Source organism: Strongylocentrotus purpuratus, unplaced genomic scaffold (assembly GCF_000002235.5).
Source record: "Strongylocentrotus purpuratus isolate Spur 01 unplaced genomic scaffold, Spur_5.0 spur5_scaffold_7, whole genome shotgun sequence".
NCBI classification, from domain to species: domain Eukaryota; kingdom Metazoa; phylum Echinodermata; class Echinoidea; order Camarodonta; family Strongylocentrotidae; genus Strongylocentrotus; species Strongylocentrotus purpuratus.
Window position 1 is genome coordinate 32,764,308 of NW_022145613.1, and position 15,592 is coordinate 32,779,899.

At 39.1% G+C, this 15,592-nt stretch overlaps 1 long non-coding RNA gene across 1 annotated transcript; it reads right to left on the reverse strand.

The window, feature by feature from the left end:
• Positions 1-325: 325 nt before the first annotated feature.
• Positions 326-15,025, reverse strand: LOC115919732. The gene is made up of 2 exons (XR_004061993.1): positions 14,351-15,025; positions 326-690 (listed from the first exon to the last, which is right to left on the reverse strand). It is a non-coding gene; the product is annotated as an uncharacterized LOC115919732 (long non-coding RNA).
• Between the last annotated feature and the right edge of the window lie 567 nt (positions 15,026-15,592).

The following is a 15,592-nucleotide window of genomic DNA, read 5'->3' on the forward strand; positions in this document are numbered from 1 at the left end:
ACTCCTGATAAAACAAAAACGGTATCAACTATCTATGAATATGAACACGAACTCCTAAGAAATGACTTTCTTCAATAAGGAGACCCAATTTTCTTGCGAGTTGCCTAAAGGGATGGTACTCTCCCGTGATATGATCAAAACTGTAGTAAGAATCGCTCAATTATGTTTTGATCGACTCGGAAATATGAAGACAAAATATGGCTGATGAAGAGTATTATTTTAGGCATATGATAATTTTTTTCTCAAGAGATTTCCGGGGTCAGATTAAAAGGAGACTCCTGTATCATATCAGCATCAACCAAAATGAATATAAAATACTTTTTTCTTCTTCTAAAAATATGATTCCAATCTTACAAGTTGTCAATGATCCAAATGCAAAATACCCGATGACTTGTTAGAAAAACTGCATTTCTATATGGTATTTTCCATAGCACAAATCAATTTTCAGAGACAGCTTTTTCTCCAAACTATCTCATGCGCAACTTCTCCATCCATACGTCATCCAGGTCAAAGGTCGAGGAAGGATTCCAATGCCGGTAAAAGGAATCACGAACTGTGATGTATATCCAAATGATTAATCCGACTTAAGTACTTGGAAAATGATCGTAGATTTTAGGCCCCTGTGAGAGACGAAGGTCGTGAGCCGTTTAAACGACTGGACGCTCAAGCCTACCACGGATCACCTGTAGCCTACGGGAGAGAAAGAAGGGGGGGGGGGCAGAACAAAAAAAGAAAGAGCTCAATTAATATTGCATTGTCTCTAGAAAGCATTTAAAATGATTAGCTGATCAGCATGTTCACATAAACATGGCAATACACTTTTATAACATTTAATACAATTATTATACTAAAGCATTTCATACCGTAGCAGTAAGTATGAAGTGTATATCCAAATGTTTAGGCTTGCGGTTCAATGACCGAAAAGTCTTCAGCATAGTCGAACCATGGTCGAATCCTACGGATGTCTGAAGAAAAAAAATATGGGCGCAGCTCTGATTCATTATTCGAATCTAGAAGTAGAACACATACCGCGTCGAAACAAAAAAAGAAATTCAATATCGTATCATGAATATACAGTGGTATGCTATTGACAGAATGTGCTGTAAACATTTGTTGAAATCAACTTGCATTCTAACCACTCAGTAATGTGTAATTTGATGTATAGATCTACAAGGCGGACCAGGCTGCAGCACCTCTAATGATTTCGAAATAGCCATATTTGGTCACCCGTCATCATCTCATATTGGGGCAGTGAGATGCTCTATTTGAAATTTTACATCTTATCTAGTGTAAAATTTTGATGACACAATTACAATGTCAATACAGTATACTGTTAATTGCTGAGTATTTGCTCTCTCGCTTTGCTCACTTGCAAAATATGGAAACTGTTAAGTTGATATTCTGGAAAACGACGTCAGTGTCTCCTGGAAAAACTGTTCAAGAAAGCTCATACATGTAACTTCGTCGGTGTAAGATCGAAGAGCCATGCTTCTTTTCTTTTCTTGTTTTAAGTACATGTACGTGACGTGACAGGCAGTTTGTGAGTTGATCTGAAGGGGTTTCCCCCCATCTAACATTATAGACATTAATGTGTGGGCAATCTTCACAGATGTTTTTTTTTTTTTTGTCTTTTCTTCTTCTTCTATATGTGCGGTTAACCGTCTCTGGGGCAATAAGTGTGTCATTACCCTCGTAAGACACAACGATCTAGGAGAATAAGTTCGGGGTATAGGTGTTTTGTTTTGTTTTTTGTTTTTTGTGGAGGGGGGGGGGAGGCCTTTGGTGCTTGGGGTTCTTACATTCATTTTAATATACGTGTGCGTCTCTTAAATTCATTTATAATCGAGGAACTTTCGTGGGTTTGGGCCCCCCAACCTCCCACCACCCCTCCCACCACCCTCCCCCCCCCCCGCCCACCTCTTCTGGAACCGCTACTTTACGACACCGACATATCCAGGTAACTTCGGATACCTGTATATACTCGGCTCCGACTTCGTTATAGACTCCTATATATCTAGACCAAGGAATGCTTTATCCAATGACACAGCTGGCCAGGGGTATATGTTATTCCCATCCAGACAGGCCATGGCTAATAATAATTATGATTGTAGTGACTGGGCCCGTAATCTTAAGTTAAAACAGTGTCGCGCTATGAAAGTGGTGATGCTAATTGGAAAAGAAAACTGCGACCGGGTAAAGAGTTTTCCAGATGCAAGCAACCTTCAGCGTGCATAGAGGGGACCTTCTAGTGCCGTTGATCGCTATACGGTCAGTCAGCATACTGCATGTCGAAAAGGATTGTAGCACATCCCGGCCTATAAATGCCACCTGAAAAGTGTGTCATCTTGGCAAAATATTGATTCAAACGTCTTGGATTAAAGTCAACCAATCACACTTAGGATAATCGTATACATGCTTGTGTCATCCTGTCCCCAATATTCATTTCGGTTTTAGTTTATACAAATTATAGGCCTATTTACTATGGCCATAAATATTATTATTATTATATTACACATAATTATATAATTCAAATAAACATTTTAAAAAATATATCAGTCACTGACTTTTGTTACATCGTACCACTAAAACAAGTCCGGAATATTTGAAAAGGGTGGGGGAAAGGAATATCCATCAAACATGCTCAATATGTCATTGTAGGCATATTTGCATGCATGTCTAAGATTTGAATATGGTATATACCGGATGTTATTTAAAAATATTTCCATGAATTATCATGTCACTCTCTATTATCAATACATAATTATCAAATTATTGTTCCCAATAGAATAACCAGAAACGTTGGAATTATATAAATCAGGGGTAAAGGTATTTAGACTCCAATTCATTAAAAAAAACACTATTATGTTGTTGTTGCTGCTGCTGTTGTTGCTGCTGTTGCTGTTGCTGTTATGTTGATAAATAATTACAGAATGACAGATATAGAAGAGAGGGATTAACCATTGCCTTTAAGATATGTTTTCAACGTAATGGGGAAATAGTAGACAAAAATCTGACGTGATACAATTTACTTTTAATATCTCCCTTCCCCTTCTGTGCCTATTATCCTATATCCTCCAATACCCTCCCCACCCCCTCCCCCCAATTCTCCCATATATTGTTTCTCTCTCTCTCTCTCTCACTCTCTCTCTCACTCTCTCTCTCACTCTCTCTCTCTCCCTCTCTCTCGCCTCTCTCCTTATACATACGAATTGGTTGTAGGCCTCTGCAAAAAATACACACACACACACTTCCTCTCCCTCTACCAACATTCAATTTTGTTTTGAATGCTCGTCGACGTCCCCTACATCTAAGGAAAAAAAAAACACAGTTCATGCCACTTTCAGAGAGTTCTTGAATTTAATTTCCATCTTAATAGCAGCACGAGCGTGCCCCCAGCCCCTGGGCAATGTGTCACATCGAACTGCCGTCGATGTTCTCCCCCAAACGACGTAATTCACCAATAATTCATGAATTTTCGATTTAAAACGATGGAAGAATTCACATGTCGAAGTTTATCCGATACAAATCCGCCGCGATACGTGCGGTTAAGGAAAAAGAACACTGACTAGGATAACTGTTCATCCTTATTTCTTCTCGAGAAATGTCTCTTCTTTCTTCTCTCTTCTTTTCAGTATGAAATCCCTCATGCATACTTAAGTCGAAAGACACTGCATACTAAATAAAGATTTGGGCTTGTTGTGAACTTGTGATACATTATCATTCCGATAATAGATGTAGTGGGTGAATGTTTCCGTAAGCTAAGTACATTTTTTCTGTAATTTCAGTATCATGTATATAAATCTTTTTAAGAAGAAAAAAATAAGGAAATTACATGTAATTCGTCGATGAGATATTTGTAAATTTAGGTAGAGTATGCAAATCAATTGTGTGTGTTTATTTCTATCGGGTATATTCATCGCCTACAGGAGCTAAAACTTACAAATCTCGTCAATATATACGGCCCCTAAATAATGGCACCCCCAGTCAGACCGGTTTTTTTAGAGGGACGGGGGCACCATGACCACCACATAATATAATTTTGTTTAGCTGACGTTTTCCCCTCTCTTTCGCCGTTAATCTTCTTAGACCATTTTATATAGTCGTATGCTTCTCTTTTTTCTTTCTTTCTTTTTTGGGGACTCTCGGTCTGTGCCTGATTTAGTTAATGTGCAGCTCGAGAGTCCTCTATTGATGTAATTGTATTGATGTATACTTATTGTTGTTATTGTTTATATGTACGTTTTTGCAATATTTAGTGATGAAAGTTATTTGATATTTTGACTTGTGTAATTTATTCATGTATTTGTTACTGTATTTATGTATTATGTATACTTGATTTTAATTGTATATTGTCCCCAGGACAGGTGTCAGCCTCCGGACTGTTTGTTCTTGGTTTTGTGATGTGATTTGATTTTAATAAATCATATAATTTGCTTTATGTTCGAAATAATTCCTCCTACATAATCGTAGAAGAATGACTTACTATATGGTGCTTTCAAATTTGCAAATGAAAGAAAATGGGGGGGGGGGGGGGGTTCTCGAAACAGTCATAGGTCTAAGTTCCTGCACATCTATAATAATTATAAACAAGAATTGTTACGCGTTCAATGGGTTTTCCACAACCTTATAGACTGATGACAGTTTCGAGAAAATGGCCCGAGATCACAAACATAAAACAGAATAGAGCTGCAATAATTTAAACGATTATTCTGGACCCCACTTCACAGTTCACCCAGCATCAGAGACGTTGATTTTTTTTTCTTGAGACAACGTAGCCCATCACCCGTCACGATTATTTCAGAAATGCATAATTATGTGTAAACCTAGAAGAAGAAAAAAGGTGACTTACCAAAAGCAGATCCAACAGAAACCATCCGAAATACTCACGATTCACAACAACATACCCAATCATAACACATCAGATACATTTACTTCGATCACCATGGGTGTCGATCCCGGGGGGGATGGGGGGGATATATCCCCCCCCCCCCCAATATTTCAGGTGGGGGGGGGGGGGATGGCCTGTACAATCATCCCCCCCCCCCAATAATTCACCATCAAAAACAAACAAAAAATGAAGAGAAAAATTAATGATGAGAGCCCGATGAGAGTAGTTAATGGCTATTACTCGCAAGATGACCATCAATATACACATTTTGCTATCTCATTTTCATAATACATACATATATACGAAGTAAATAAGACAACCGTATATGAGACAAGAATAAATTGAATTCTCGCTCGTACGGCTTCATCAGGAATTGATGAATTTATTCAATTTGTTCAATCAACAGCATCATAGAAATGCAGTGCGCCAAATGCAAAGACGCAGCGTCAAAAAGCAACGAGCTAAATGTTAAGCGCGAAGCGCAAAAGTAGCAATCTGCAATGCACATCAGACAATCCTGGACAGTGTAAACATAGATGAACTCTGTGACGATTTCGTGATGAGATCGGAGACAAGGAGAAAGATTTTCAGACATTAGTATGACTTATAAAATAGTTCACTAGTTGTTATGTTGTTTCCGTTCACCCTTTTTAAAATTCACGTCATTGTATCTTTTTTTTTCTTTTTTTTTCACTCATTTTATTTCCTGATATTTCCTAAAACATTTTTCATTTGTGGAGAAAGATTATTATGTCACAACTTATTTGTGACACAACTAATTTTCAGTGGGGAAACTGAATTCAGACAAGGATTAATATAGAGAACAGTACAACGAATCGTCTTCTTTCTCTAATAATTTAGTAAAAAGGGCAAAGCTCTCAGGGGGACAACTAAATTCAGACGTGGATTAACAGTAATAATCAAATGAAACGTCAAAGTACACGATACAACGAATCGTCTTCTTTTACTAATAATTTAATGAAACGTGAAAGCTTCCGCGCTACGCGCGGAATGGGCAAAAATGAATACAGACAAGGATTAAGAGTAATAATTTATTAAAACGTTAAAGCGTTAAAGGGGGGAACTGAATTCATGAAGGACACGATACAACAAATGGTCTTCTTTCTCTAGTAATGTAATAAAATGTGAAAGCTTCCGCGCTTCGCGCAGGAATGGGCGAGGATGAATTCAGACAAGGATTAAGAGTCGAGAATGGTACATAGAATCGTCTTCTTTCTTTAATAATCTAATGAAACGTCAGAGCTTCCGCGCTACGCGCGGGGGAAGGGGAACTTGATTCTAACAATAAAAATTAAGAGTGGAGAATGGTACATCGAATCGTCTTCTTTCTTTAATAATCTAATGGAATGTTAGAGCTTCCGCGCTACGCGCGGAGGAAGGGGAACTTGATTCAAACAAGGGTTCAGAGTCAAGAACGGTCCAACGAATCGTCTTCTTTCTCTAATAATTTAGTGAAACGTCAAAGCTTCCGCGCTTCGCGGGGGAACTCCCCCTCCCTGCACCCAATCCCCTAGGGACCGCGCTTTGAACGCTTCGCGTGCTCACTACCGCCCCACTAAAATGAAATCCTGGCTACGCGCTTGGGAGGGGTGCAACTTGCCACACGCTTCTACCTCTTGGTTGCTTTGATCCATTGCCGAAAATATTTTGGCACCTATCACCCCCCCCCCCCCCCCCCAACCACGGATACAAATCGACACCCTTGTCGATCACATAGGCACTGCTTCCATGCAGAATTACACGGTTCATTAATCTGTTATCAAAGAGACCGTTTCTATTCCTATTACATCATATCAGGGAGATCCATTAACGAGATCCAATCTCCCTGATCATTTCAAGACTGTCGTCTATCTTTTCACTACCTTTCTCTATAGAGTCGCTCAAGTGTAATTATCCTCGAATTCTTTACGGACCGCTTTTTCGCCAACTAGCAAGTCGGAACAATCGGGACAATGCAGAAGCATACTCTTTTCACACTTGTTTTGCTTAACCCCGTACTTTCCTTAGCCCCGTACTATCCTTAACTCCGGACGCATTATTTTCTTCTGCGGCACAGATTGGGGCTTTTTTTTTTTAAGAGGTCTTGATTTAACCCTAACCCTAACCCTAACCCTAACCCTAACGCTAACTCTAACCCTAAACTTTCACATAGGCTCAACACGCACCTAATCCCAATCTGTGCCGGCGAAAAAAAATAACGCACCACGGACTAACATCTTTGGCTGTTCTCACTGCAATTCGTTAGCCCCGTACTAGCTGTATAGCTCATTGCGTAGTACCGGACTATTTTTCGTTTCTGTTCTCATTCATTTGCTTGGCACCGCAATTGCGGGGTTAGCCCTGCTATTTTGGAGGGCCAGCTAACCCCGTACTATAGGGCTAGCCCACTTTGGTAAATACGTGTCTGAACAGAAAGTGGAATAAGCTTAACCCCGGGCTATAGGTGGGGCTAAGACCCCCTTAACCCCATCTAGTCCGGGGTTAAGCGAAATTTTGCCAGTGTGAAAACAAAGTGGAGTAAGCTTAACCCCGGGCTATAGGTGGGGCTAAGACCCCCCTTTAACCCCACCTATAGTTCGGGGTTAAGCAAAAATTTGCCAGTGTGAAAACCTTAACTAAACATTTTCCTGAGCAAGAGGTTTTGAGAAGAAAGCAAGAAATCTTAATTTTGTTAGTTATGGTGTATAGAACCTGTACATTTAAGATCTTAGCCAAACATTTTCCTTAGCACGATATTTTGAGAAGAAAGCGACAAATATTAATTTTCTGTTACGTAAACAGTTAGCCTATTGTTATGGTATATAGAACTTGCAAGTAACAGAAACATAACTTAATATGCCTCTGGTATGTCTGTGACGTATACGAGATCACTGGGTTTTGTGTAGAGAAAGTGGACAATGCATGACCGTTCCATGTAATTTTGCAGAAAAGAAGAATATATTTACGCAATTTAGAATCCTAACTAACACGAAATGTGTCAAGGAAAGCGATGACTGTAAAACACACCAACTTAAACTTTCCAAAAGAGGCTCAAAATGATTTCAGAACTCGAAAATAGGCCAATGCACCCTTATTTTCCAAATCGTGATTAAAAACAAAACCTGAAGAATAAAAAAACGCACATACACCAAAATGTCACCCCTTATTTTCTTTCTTTTTTTCACATTTCTCGGTGTTTTAGCCATTTATATGCAAGCCCACTTCAGATTATACGCTATATTCTCTGGCGGGAAAAGCTCTATGGTCGATATTACACACTATTGCCTTATCAAATTATCAACCTCAACTCTGGACCAAATTAATAATACCTAACCCTAATTCTAACCTTAACCCACAGGTGTATAAAGCCTGACTGGAACCATAATAGCCCTAATTCTACTGTACCTTCTTGACGATATAAAGCCCGGAGCAATTGTCACCAGAGCATTAATATTATGTCGGAAGATCCCCTTTGAAATAATTACGGACAAAACACAGAGTATAAAAAAGAAGAAGAATGAAACGCCGATAACACCCCAAAAACGACAACAACTACCTCGCCAGAATTCGGAACAGTCGTGTGTATACACATTTTGGACGATGGTGAGTGAACTCCTCGGGACTCGATCGTAATCTAGGGGCCTTTAGTGCAATCAGTCTTGACTGTCCTGGTCAACCCATTACAGCATTATGCTATCAGTGGCGGATCCAGATCTTGTTTTGTTTTTTTAAAGGGGGAGGGCATAATTCCGAGATTCATAGGTGAAATGTTTGAAAGACAATTTGGAGTATCATACACTCTTGACTGTCCGCGTCAACCGATTACAGCATTATGCTTATAAGGGGCGGATCCAGAAGTTTGTTAACAAAAAAGGAAAAACAAATGATTGAGCCGTTGAAATAAATTCACGTTCACTTTTTTTGTTGTTGGGGGGGGGGGGGGGGGGAGGGGGAGGGGGGAGGGGGGAGGGGGGTAAACATTTTGTTAATTGCAACAGATGAGGATCTGTTCTCCTGCGTTTGCCAGTGTAGAAATCTATTTAAAGCAGATGTTCTCGGTGAACCCATCTTTGATGAAAGTGAATTATTTAAAAAAAAAAAGAATTCTTGTTCTGAATCCGGAAAACGAAATTTTAAGGAGAAGGAAGGGTTCATTAATGATGAGATCTACATGTAACTTGCGAGCTTTCTCACTCTTAGTTGTGTGTCAATTTGGAACAACATCATCGAGGAAATGTCATTTGAAAGGAGTGCTCTTAGAATACCCTCGTAATCGAAATATGATGAGAAACTAGCGAGAGTCGGTTCATACGTCTTTGTAAGGAGCCAATCGCATAATTATACCGCCTCGATAAACAAGCTTAAGTGATAAAGTTATGTCTTAAGGCTCGTTCAGATGTGATTGTTTTATGTAAGATCATGTTAAGTGTAAAACATTTCACACTTCTGTATCTTATACTCAACGCTTAGTGATTACGCGCAACTCCATTCAATTACATTTTGTTATATAAAGAAGAACCGCGACGGCTTTTTTTTTGCAAATGGGGGGGGGGGGCAAGGGTTGCCTGTCCCTCCCCCTCCCCTTCTTGTATCCGCCATTAGGCACACCTCGATAATTATGTGGATGAGGGCCTAAATCGGTGTCGGGGGTCTTCAGCTGATAGAGCGCAAATTACATGGGTCACTTTCTCGAACGTGCTCGCTGAGCTTCCTTCATTACCTGTGCCTTCTGAAAACGGTCATGCGTTTGATATGGTTAGAGTGATGCCGATGGCAAATTTTTGTGAGGACGATTTGTAGTAAGTGGGGCGGAATGTCACAGGTGTATTATGTGTAGCGTACACCTGCCTTCATTTTTTTAATCGCTGTAAATAACTTAAGATAAGATATTAACTGTTATTTTGTCACTCAGCTTAAGTCAGCATTAAAAAGAAAATCATCATCAAAGATATGATTTCACTTTAAATACTTTATGAATTGTGTTACAAAATGATTAAAAAAATTATTGATAGGCATATTTATATATTAAGTGGTAAAAATGTAATGGAAGTTATTTGTCGAGAAAAATAATTATGTTTATTTGTCTGTAATTTTTCGAACACAACTTTCATTAAATTAAGTAAGCATTGAATGAATCATTTTAGTATTGCTTAATGCTGACAATTTTCCTCAACTTTTCAGAAATATTTTTGCATACATTCAGCAAAGATTTAACGATGAAACTATGCTCATGATTGTAACGTTTTTTCCCCCCTCAAAATATAGTTAAATAACTGGTTCTTGAAGCTCAACATAATATAAAATATATACATAAGTTTCATTCGTCAGCTTTATGCTTCATTTCTGCGATTTAATAGATTAAAAAACTATGAAAATATTCACACATTTATATGTTTGTTTGTTTCAATATTGGAATTTATCTTTGCCACTCAGAAACATATTTTTACTGCATTTTCAACGACATGACTTGACTTCTGCATATACTTTAAATTGTATCTTATCGGTCTTTTGTATCCTTACGCAGAGGTGGGAATGACTGAGACGCTAGAGAGTTCAACGCCTTCAGGCTCCCTCCCACATCTCGTTTCGGAGTGCATGTGCTTTTACATCGGCATAGTGGCGAAGACACAGGGGGCACGGGGGCGCATCCCCCAATCGAGTGATGGAAAATGAATAAAAAGGAAAGACAGAGCGACTAAAGAGAGAAAAGGGAAGAAAGAAGGGGAAGAGGATGAGAAGAGAAGACACTTGGTCTACCTCTCGCACCTTCTTAGTCAGTAGCCTGGTAAATTCGCATTTAATTTTCCAAGGCCTCCCCCCCCCCCTTCTATCGTTCCAACGCCCCCTTGATTGGTGGACTCGTGCTGCGCCTCTATATCGGGGATCGGAGTAAGATGGATAAGGGTAGAACGCATTATTTCCAGGTCAGTAACGACGTGCCGGAACTTAGGATAGAGATGCATCAACTAGTCATCTTCAGTATAGGGTGGAGAGGGATAAGGGGATGAGTGGATAAGAGGAGGTGGGGATCAAAAAAGGCTCGAAGATGAGGGAATGAGAGGGTAAGAAATGGAGAAATAAGAGCCAGAATTTAGTTTCAATAGAGATACATCAACTGGTCATTTTCAGTGGGAGGAGGTGGAGGAGAGGGATGAAGGAATGAAGATAAGAGGCGATATAAAAAGAATAGGACTCTGCATAGACCTTATACTTCCAATACTTTGCGAAGGGAAAGGAGAAAGAAGGGGGAGGAGAAAAAAGAGGGAAAAAAAAAAAGAAGAAGTGGAGATGGATAAAAGAGGGGCTGCAACATCTTTAGTAAGAGAAGATGGAGAAAATGTTCGAACAGAATATGGAGATTCGTCAAACGATTGTTTTTACTTGCGGAGGGAAGGGATAGAGAAATGAGGGGGATAAGAGCTGAAACTTATTTTCATCGGGGATGAATGCTGATCGCTTAAAGTGAATGAGGGTGGAGGAGACGAAAAGGAATTGACTGAGAATTAGAGGAGATGGAGAGGAAGGAGAAGATCAGAGGCAAACGGAGGACAGCGTGTGTTCATTAGCATTCGTATACTTAGGATAGGGAAGACGATAGAAATGACAGTCAGCGTGCAATAAACGGACAAAAATGTAATGAAAATCAATGAAGTGCAAGGTGAGAAAATAAACGAATTCACAATAATTATGGAAAGTTTTTTTTTTTGAAAGACGAAATCGCAGTATTGGTGATGGTGGTAATGAAAACGATGGCGAGGATGATGATGATGACGACGATACGATTGAAAGATGAATACTGCTGTCAGGACAACCGTGTTGCCAATTACATAGTAAACGACGACCTCAAAGGTGAAAATTGTGATTGTAATGATAAATGTAACGCCAAGGATAACGTTCTTAATTGTAATAATAATGACAGAAATGTTTGATAGGAGAAAAAATGAACGGTTATAATTATGAGAAAGGGAGATAGATGATGAAGAAATGTAATGAATACAAGCAAAGTAAGTTTTAAATATAAAGGAAAAATTAGGTAAAAGATAATTATAGAGCAACTAATAGAAAACGTCAGAAAGATACGACGTTCATATCTTAAGTAGATAAGTTCGGTTTGAAGCCAAATTTTGTATAAAAAGACAAAGACAAAAAAACCAACAAACAATCGAAATGCAATTGAAAGGATATCACATGAACTATCTGTCAACATATACCTTCCAAATTTAACGTAACCTATTTGCACAACGAATTTAATCACTACTCCCAGCGCTAATCATCCTGGCACCGCCATGAACGTGTCCAGTTTCAAGATAAGCGCCAGCCGATATCCCGCAAACTGTGAAGCGAGCACATGGCATAAAATATGACAGGTGTTATGGCCTAGCAGTCGAGGGACGAAGGTAGATGTGATATAGAAGTCGATATCAGCTGACTGTTATGGTTTGCCCTTCCCTCTCTATATTCCAGCTCCATTGTTTGGGAAATATTATTATGGGTAGTCCTAGCTGCCCTATATACCCTCAATCCCTTTTCCAGCTTGAAGATAATGTTCGGGAGATGTCATTGTTTTGTCGTCCTATAGCTGCCCTCCCACTCTCCCAACACCATTGCTAGGGGAGATGCCATTATGCGTAATGGTCTTAAAGATGCCATACCCCGTAAACTCCATGCATCATGAAGATGATCATGTTGGTGAAATATCACCATGACTGTGTAATCATAAATGCCCAGGAAGCACAAAACGTTCTAGGGACGTCAATGAACTTTCCGTAAAACATGGTGGCGCGAAATCAGTCCAAAGACACATTCTAAAGCTACAGAGAGCAAGCGCCTGTGTCACGTGATCATGCAGACCATGCCCACGCAGTCATAACAATGCACCATGTGTATCAAAATAATTACATTAGCGGCATGACACATGGTTACATAATGTTTGGGCGTAAGACGGGCATGAGCAATCATCAACATAATAAATGTAAAATGTAATACACAGTAAAGTCGTTCCGTTACTTCACGTTACTATTTTTTTCATGATCCACCAATGCATTTTTTGTTAGTATATCGACATATCGTTTATCTTACAATATAAAGCGCTCTGAATGCCAATCTGAATCAAGAAAAGACGACGTGGAAATATGTTTGGTATTATCGTCATCACAAAATATTCAATGAAATAGATACATCAATAAAATGTTGTAACTATCATCATAATAAGTTATATAATTTTATTTATATATTGTATTTAATTAATAGTTTACTTATCCATTGAAATGTACAGCAATCGTCATGTCTTCTCCATCAAAGCAATGGCCAACATCTTTTTTGTTCCTTGTTCTTTCCAATTGCATGCAATGTAGTAGTAGTTGTAGAAGTAGAAGAAGTAGTAGTAGTATAGAAGTCAGGCGCGTACGCAGGGGGGGGGGGTTGCTGCCAATTGCTGACCTAAAAAGGTGACCTTACCCCCCCCCCAACGGAACAAAATTTTTCAAATTTCGAGACCCCCCTCCCCCCCCAAAAAAAGTGTCCTCTTACCCCCCCCCCCCCCCTTTTTTTTTCCAGCGGCTGGCTGAGTCGTTGCGATTTTTTTCAACGGCTGGCTGAGTCGTTGCCAAATTTTTGGCCCGATTTTAACCCCCCCCCCCCTCTTGGAAAAATCCTGCGTACGCCGCTGGTAGTAGTAGTAGTAGTAGTAGTAGTAGTGGTGGTGGTGGTAGTAGTAGTAGTAGTAGTAGTAGTAGTAGTAGTAGTAGTAGTAGTAGTAGTATAGTAGTAGTAGTAGTAGGAGTAGTAGGAGTAGTAGTAGTAGTAGTAGTAGTAGTAGTAGTAGTACCAACAGTAGTAGTAGTAGTAGTAGTAGTACCAACAGTAGTAGTAGTAGAAGTGGTGGTGGTAGTAGTAGTAATAGTAGTAGCAGTAGTAGTATTAGTAGTCGTAGTAGTTTTAGTAGTAGTAGTAGTACGTAAGGGGTGGTGGTGTATTGTAATTGTAGTATTATAGTAGTAATGTAAATGTGGTAGGCCTATAGTGTAATAGTAAAAGCATAGGAATATAAACAGAAGCAGTAGGCCTATATTACTATATTGACACGGTCAGCTGTTGAGGTGTGAATTACAATACTGGTATTTTCAAAAGTGGGAAAATTATATTATAATCAATATAAGTAGTATATTAAGGGCCTTCACCAATATCCTACAATCAGCGTTTTATTCTATTGATTATGTTAAAAATATAAATAATTAGAATCGAGAAACTAGTAATGTTGTTATCTATGGTAGATGTGTGTCGAAAAGAAAGAAATAAAAATTACACAAATTTAGCAAAGGTAATATCACCCTTTAAGGTTAAGAATACAAAAGTGATTACATAATTAACACAATTTGGGCACGAGCCAAGTTGAATCAAGCTTACGCTAAACAATTTATTTTGATATCGAATAGCAATGTGGAATATATCAGCAATACGTACCTTTTTATGAGTATCCGAATTATAATCCAGAGGATAATTCACAGCGTATAAGTTATCACAACACAATTGTTTACATGATTCCTTTTTAATAATTCCTCGGTAATTTTGAGTATGTACCGTCAGATTTGAGCGTATATTGATTATAATTCCTCCCTATGAATGACTCAGGGCTGACTTCACCTCGGAAATGCTCAAAAATCCAGTTTATGAAGCTTTCAGGCGACAAAAACAATGCGTTTGTGGTATTCTATATAGCCGAAGATCTCCACACAAAAAAGCGGTCGAGCGACGCTCGTAGAGAGGGAACCCAACACGCTCCGATTGCTAAATGCATTTAACAAGCACCCCACTCGAGCGAGCCTGGCTCAGTCAGTCATACGGAATCTCCCATTCCAATCTGCCCGACTCTCTGCGCTAGCGTTTGTAATTCCCCGCCGAGAAGTTGCTACCCTCGGTTAAATGCGTTTACAGACTGGTGGCCATTTCTCTGGACCGCGACGGAGGCGCCAATTTAACACGCCCCGATGGCAGAATGCAGTTTGTGATACGGGTTAAGAGGAGAGTTGGGTAATGAAGAGATATGATCACAGCCTGTGCAGCTGTTGAATTTCTGTTAAACCGTGTTGGGTCACAGACAAGGTAATAGTGGGAGCGGTTCATGATTAAAGGGATAAGTCATTAGCAATTATGACCAACTACACAGGCCAGTTTGCACAACGTAACATAATGCAATCAAATACCTCACAACTTGACTTATTTCATCAATAAGTCTTCCATTTGTTTCAATCTATATAATTATTTTGACATATTATTATAGGAGAATGTGGGCCACTTCAAATGTTAGGTTATTTGATTTAAAGCGGTCGGATAGAGGCTATATCAATTTACATAATAAGGCAAATAACATCTACTTTTCCGACAATTTATACTACCAGCATCTATTCAGAATAATTAAAATCTGCAAAATGCCCCAATAGAATATTATAATCCGCCTATAATCATAATAGTATCATATTCATTGTAATATAATAGCCTTGAGAGCAAGGCATAAATCCAAACATAAAATTGACTTGTAATTAAAAGGGAGGGAGGGAAGAAGGGGATAATTTGTGGTGTGAGTTTGGAATGTGTGTACAGTGAGTATATGGGCGTGTGGGTTGGGATGTACATGTGTGTGTGTGGAGAGATATAGAGAGAGAGAGAGAAAGAGAGAAAGAAAGAAAGAGACAGAGACGGGTTGAG